The following is a 7225-nucleotide window of genomic DNA, read 5'->3' on the forward strand; positions in this document are numbered from 1 at the left end:
TTTATTTTCTGTCCGTCAAATGTGCAATTTCTTTAATATATGCCCTTTGGGCGGCTGATTCGTCGGGCATAATGAATGGTTTCTGCTTTTCTAAACTGGAGCTAGTATCAGAGTTTGTTAAGTCTTGATCTGATAATTCAGATTAAATGAGGACGCCGGGGATGATAAGATTATTTAGGTCGTTTTCCTTAATTTCTATGTTTGTAAATCAGAGTCTTCCGTTTTTACTGGATCAACTGTTGGTGAATCATTAGCTTCTGGATCGTTTTCAGATTCTACTGTTAAAGGGGTGTTTAGTAATGTTGGTACCGAAATAGTTAAATTGTACCTTTGCTTTATTATACCTGTTACTCATAGAGTAAAAGGGTTCACTAGATTCGTCGGAAAGTATGTAACATGCAGAAGGATTCGTTTCCGACCCTATAAAGTATATATATTCTTGATCAGGATCACTAGCCAAGTCGATCTAGCCATGTCCGTCTGTCCGTTTGAACGCTTAGATCTCGGAAACTATAAGAGCTAGGCTATTGGGATTTGGCATGCAGATTCCTGAGCCTCTTGCGCAGCGCAAGTTTGTTTCAGCATGGTACCACGCCCACTCCAACGCCTACAAACCGCCCAAAGCTGTGGCTCCTACAGTTTTGATGCTTGAATAAAAATTTTAGCTTAAATGTATTGTTCTCATCAATACCTATCGATTGATTAAAAAAAGTTTGCCACGCCCACAAACCGCCTACTAACTTCAAAAAATCGTAAATATGAGCGCGGATATCTGGGAAACTATCAAAGATAGAGAATTGGGATTTCTGATTTACTTACGCCTTAATCTGTCTACCGCCCACATAACCATTTATTGAGATCACGGGTAGGTGACGCTTTTCAATCTCGCTTTGCTGCTTGCATATCTCCATTTCCCTTTGATCCCTTTAGCGGATATCTGATAGTCTAGGCAATCGACTATTGCGTTCTTCTTCTAGCTTATACTTTCCGAGATCTCAGCGTTCACACGGACAGACGGACGTGGCTCGATCGAATCGGCTAGTAATCCTGATGAAGAATATATATACTTTATGGGGTCCGAAACGCATCCTTCTGCCTGTTATATACTTTACTCTACGAGTAAAGGGTATAATTAGGTGTTGTATTAGCCATCATTCATTCATTAATAGAATTGTCATTAGTTACGATTTCCGTAAACACGGTCTTTATTGGGTAATGGTCAAAATATGAATAATTTACAGCTAGCTATTTGCGGCTGCGCTGCCTGCAAACATTGGCAGCGGCCGTCATATATATTGAAGTATATGCTCTCAATTGTATTTGTGCTGGTAGCACTGAGAGCGCGAGAGGAGTTGTACATGCATGCTTTGTATGTGTCCGCACTCAGGCCATGGGAATATGCTGACACTAGCACTTCCCACAAGTTGGGCTCTGAGGCGCATTCATATTTCGGCTGGCCGCAAAAGTTTAGCGACCGGCACTTTTTTATTTGTTTAAGTACACTGTAACACAATGTTGGTGTCGGTACAGTGGGTACTCGCTACAATGATACATGCATACTACATCTCCCTCCTTTTGAAAAATAACGTAATTCTATGAAGTTATTTTCTTACTATATGTGTATGAAATATAAATGAACATCTTGTTTTATAATAATATATATATATATTTTTTTTTTTTTGTTATTTATTTAATTTATTATTTTTTTTTTTTCGAATCAATAAGTATTATATATTTAAGTATTGTTTTTGGTTTATATTTCCATTATAATTATGGAATGTATGTATGGCTATACGAGATATATTTATAAGAGAATTAAAGTGATTATGAAATACAAATTTTTAATCTATTTTTATGTACTGTTTGCTTTTTATTTTTGTTATTTGAAATGACTATGTTATCATTTTCTTCTATATTTTCAACCTTATAAGGTCCAGTATATTTGAAGTCTAGCTTATGCCCTGTTTCATTTTTCAATAAAACCTGATCTCCTATTTTTAAATCAAAATCTAAGGTATTTTTGTCATATCTAATTTTTTGTTTCTTTTTATGAGCTTCTAGCATTAATCTAGCTCTCTTAAGTGCTTGTTCTAGTCTAAACTTAGATTCTTTTGCGTAGTCATCCACATTATATAGAGGTTTTATTTTATCTATGCTATTAAAATGTTGAGGTAAATTTGGAGTTTTACCAAAAATTAACTCATATGGACAGTAGTCATGTGCCATAGATGGTGTTGTGTTGAAACAATATACGAAGTACTGGAGCCATACATCCCAATCTGTTTTATCAACTGAGATGTATGAGCGGATGAACTCATTAAATGTTCTGTGGCTTCGCTCCACGGTTCCTACAGTTTGGTGATGGTGTGCGGTAGAAGTTATGTTTTTTATATTTAAATTTTTACATAATTCTTCAATTATCGAATTTTTATATTCTGTTCCCATGTCCGTTATGAACGTCTTCATTGGACCGTAGGTTAGAATAAAATCTTCGAATATAGCTTTTGCTACTGTTTTTGCACTTTTGTTTTGGATTGGTATTGCCACAAGGTATTTATTTAAATCGCAGATTAGGGTTACTGCATATTCGTTTCCTTGTTCAGATTTAGGTAGTGGACCGATCGTATCCACAATTACCCTGTCAAAAGCCATTTGTGGCGTTTTAGTTATAGTCAATGGTGTTTTTGTATGTTTGGTTGTTTTGGATTTTTGGCATTTTGGGCATTTTCTTATATAATTTGTTATAAATCGGGTCATATTTTTCCAATAATAATGCCTTTTTATCTTTGCTAATGTTCTAGCTATGCCTGTATGACCTCCTTGAATTGGATCGTCATGGAATGTAAACAGTAATGCTTCTTTCTCTTTATCATTATTTGATAATAGGGTCACCGGCTTGAGTAGCGCTACTCTTAGAGATTGTAATGTTTTATTGCCCATTATTTTAAAAGATTCTATTGATTCAGTGTCAAAGATCTTTTCGCTCGGTGCCACTTTGAGTTTGCTGATATTAAGTATACCGGCTTCTTTTTCAAGCCTTTGAAAGAACTGACCTAAGTCGAGAATTCCATTGGTGTACATATCGCTAACATCAATTCTTGCAATAACTTTTTTTCCATGCTTAAGTAAACATAGTGAATCTGTTATTCGCAAGGTCACAACTTTTCGTACCTCGTCATTTACAATGACTTCGTATACGTTGGGCTGAGAAGCTTTATTTAGAGTTTGCCTAGGCAAATCTATTTTTTCTTTTTCTTTTCCTGCGCAGGAATTTTTCTGTTTACTTTGGTTTCTGGTAGTGACTGTCAGAATTTTATTATTCGTTTGAATATTCTTTAAATCCGTTATGGTTATTCTTGAAAGCGCGTCGGCTATATGATTGTCTTTTCCCTTAAGATATTCCACAGTAAAATCATATTCTTCTAAGTCTAATCTCATTCGGGTCAGTTTTGAGCTCGGGTTTGTCATCGAAAATAAGTAGGTTAATGGCCTATGGTCTGTCTTGACTGTGAAATGTCTTCCATAAATGTATGGTCTAAAATGAATTATCGCCCAGTGGATAGCTGCTAATTCCTGTTCAGTTGTATTTTTGTTGCTTTCTCCTTTAGTAAATGATCTTGATGCATAGGCTACTGGTAACTGTGTGTTATTGTAATCTTGAGTAAGAACAGCTCCACACGCTTGTTTGCTTGCATCTGTTGTTATACAAAATTCTTTATTAAGATCTGGGTATTGTAGAAGTGTAGGTTTCATCAATTGAATTTTAAGGTATTCGAATGCGTTTTGACATTCATCTGTCCATTCGAATTTAATATTCTTTTTACATAATCTAGTTATGTGTCGTGAGTAATCGGAAAAATTTTTAATAAAACGTCTGTAGTAATTGCAAAATGCAACGAATCTTCTAGCGCTGTCTGCGTCCGTTGGGACTGGGTATTTTTTTATTACATCGTATTTTTTATTATCTGGCAAAATACCTTTGTCAGTACACTTGTGTCCAAGGAAGGTCACTTCGTGTCTGAAAAATGTGCACTTTTCTGGGTGCAATTTAAGGTTGTGCTTCCTACATAAGTCAAAAACGTTTGTAAGATTTTTAATCATATGTTTTTCTGAACAACCGATGACAATTAGGTCATCCATATACAAGAATGCCTGTGAAGGTTCGATACCTGAAAATGCAATTGTCATCATTCTTTGGAAAGAATTTGGCGCTATTTTTAAACCATAAGGTAATCGCGTGAAGCGATAGGAGCCCTTGCTCGTGGAGAAAGATGTTATATTTCTAGACGTTTCTTCGAGTTCTATTTGATGAAATCCTGACATTAGATCTAAACATGAAAAGTATTTAGCTCTACCTAATTGGTCAAGAATATCGTCTATTCTTGGTAGTGGAAATTTATCTGATAACATTTTTTTGTTAATTTGGCGGTAATCAATTACTAAACGCCATCTTTTAGTGTCACAATTTGGTAATGATTTTTTCGGGACGATTAGTAATGGACTGTTGTATTCAGAAACTGAAGGTTCTACTATTTTGTCTTTAATTAATTTGTCTACTTGTTTTTCTACTTCGTCTTTTTGACTGTGGGGAATTCTATAATTCTTTATGTATACAGGTTCATCATCTTTCATTCTTATTTTTTGTTTGTAGAAATTATTTGTTGATATTGATTCGGATTCTTTTCCGAATATATCTATGTATTTTGTGCATAATTCGTTAAGAATTTCCTTGAACTGCAGTGGAAAATTTTTGTTCAATTTCTCTATAATTTCTTCTTTGTTTACATTTTTATTATATTTAACTATGTCGTAATCATCTAATGGTTCAACTTTCAGTGTATTTAATTGAATGATTGCAGTTTTATTAGTTGTATTCAAAATTCGGACAAAAGTGTTTTGAGAATCTCCAATGGAATTTCCAATGAATACTCCATTTTGGATTTCTTGGTTTGGTATTAATATATACCTGGTTGCTGAATTTATAGAAATTTTTCGGACTACTTCGGATCTTGCTGGTAGAATTGTCAAATTATTTTCTAGTGTATGATTTATAGGAATATGTATCGGATTATAGAGGTTATCTGGTCTCAGTATGAGCCAATCGTTTTCTGGTTTTAAATCTATTTGACAATTATATTTTTTCATAAAATCTACGCCTATGATTCCATCACATGGAATAGGAAAATTTGATGTTACTAAATGAAAAGTATGTGGTATAGCATAGTTGCTTGAAAGAAGTTCTATTGATACTAAACCTTTTGAGTTGGTTGTTCCTTCACCAACACCTGATATTTGGGTAATATTTGTATAATCAACATTGTTAAACGAGTCCGAAGTTTCTTTTATTAAGGATATGTCTGCACCTGTATCAACTAGTAATGTATATAATTTATTTGTGTATTCATTTTTGAGAGAAACGAAAAGATTGAAATTAAGATTGATAGTATGAACCGTATTCTTTACTGGGTTTTTTATCTTAAGGGTCTTTATTGGTTTTCCGACGTGGTTTGTACTTGTCGGACATTATTATTATTTTGTCTGTTGGTGTTCGTATTTGCATTGTTGGTGTTTCCACCACGGTTGTGTCCTATATAATAACCACGACCTCTATAATTGTTGTTGGTCTGATTATTATAGTTTCGGTTATAACTGTTATTTTGGTTATAGCCATTATTATGGTAATATCCGTTATGCTGATGATTACCTCGGTTATTGCCCCTACCGCGGTAATTATTTCTGAAGTTGTTACCGCGATAGTTGTTTCCTCTTTGTGTGTACAGTATTGAATTTGCATTGCCTGTCATTTCAGTACTACATTGTATATACTTAGTGACGGCTTCATTCATAGTTGTGAAGTTGCCTGCCTCTAAAATTGTTTTTAGGCGGCTATGCTCACAATTTTTAACCATTGTGGTAATGGCTTCTTTTGTGCTGAATTTGTCAGCGTGTTCGGCTGGTAGGCCTTCGTCAATGTACGAAGCTTCAAGGAGCTTTCGTAAGATGTCTATTTCTGAAGTAAATTTCTCGGCTGTTTTGCCTTTCTGGCTTGTTTTCGCCATTTTCGCTTTGACTACGTCGGATGTTTCGCCGACTATAGTGTCTTGCAATTTCTTTATTATTGAATTTATTGATGTTTCGTTCTGTACTTTGTATAGTGTAGATCCTATTATTTTTGATTTAATGACTTCTACAGCTAAATCTTCGAATGTGCCTTTAGTCAAGTTAACCAACTTCAAGGCTGTTATGAATCTTTGAAGATGTATCTTTTGCCCGTTAAATTCCGGGATGGCATTCGAGATATCTTTTATATATGCCCTTTGGGCTGCTGGATCTGCCATTATGTTTTCTTTTGTGTCTGGCACGCTTACATCTGATTCTATGTCTTCTTCTTCTTCTGCTTCTGTTACTGTTATAACTGCAGGAATTGTTAGATCGTGTAGATCTTTTTCTTTTATTTCGATTCCTTCGCTCGAATCGGAATCTTCACTTTCTGTTAGGTCTATGTCTTGTTCTATCGTCAAAGGTGTATTTAAAATTGTCGGTATCGATATATTTAAATTATACCTATCTTTGACAGTTATTAGATTTGTACGTAATTTGATCAATAATTTAGATAATATTGACCAATTCGTTTTATTAATCGCTGCCCTATTTTCATGTACTAAAATTCTTGCAGTATTGAAAGAATCTACAAGAATTTTTGCATGTTTATTAAAAGTGTCTTTATGTATTGGCCTATTTTGGCTTATACATTTGTAAGACTTGTCAAATGTGTCCTTTAATTCTCGTATTTGGGTAGATAATTGCTCCCATTCCATACTAAGGACTTATTATATATTTTTTTTTTTTTGTGTATTAGTTGCGCATAATTTTTAGCACAATTATATGTCCTAGCACTGGGTGTATGTCTACTTCCGAAAATACTTTACAGTTTCTTACTGTAGACAGTACTATTGCTTTTTGCGTACCGCTGCAATGAATAAGCGGGGAAAAAGCTAGGTCGTACCTATTCATATACTCTTCTTCAAAATCTGATATTGATAAAGGCTCTGTTCTATTTCTAAGTATGGCTAATACCCTATTCTCAAAAGTTGGGTGATTGGCTTGAATAATTCTTATGCAATTTGTGGTATTCATATTGTTTGTTAATATATTTTATTTTTATTTTATTTCAAAATTTTAATTTTCTTATTTTGGTATTTTGTTGCATACATTTAAAAATTTG

This window comes from Drosophila subpulchrella, unplaced genomic scaffold (genome assembly GCF_014743375.2).
Source record: "Drosophila subpulchrella strain 33 F10 #4 breed RU33 unplaced genomic scaffold, RU_Dsub_v1.1 Primary Assembly Seq52, whole genome shotgun sequence".
NCBI lineage: Eukaryota > Metazoa > Arthropoda > Insecta > Diptera > Drosophilidae > Drosophila > Drosophila subpulchrella.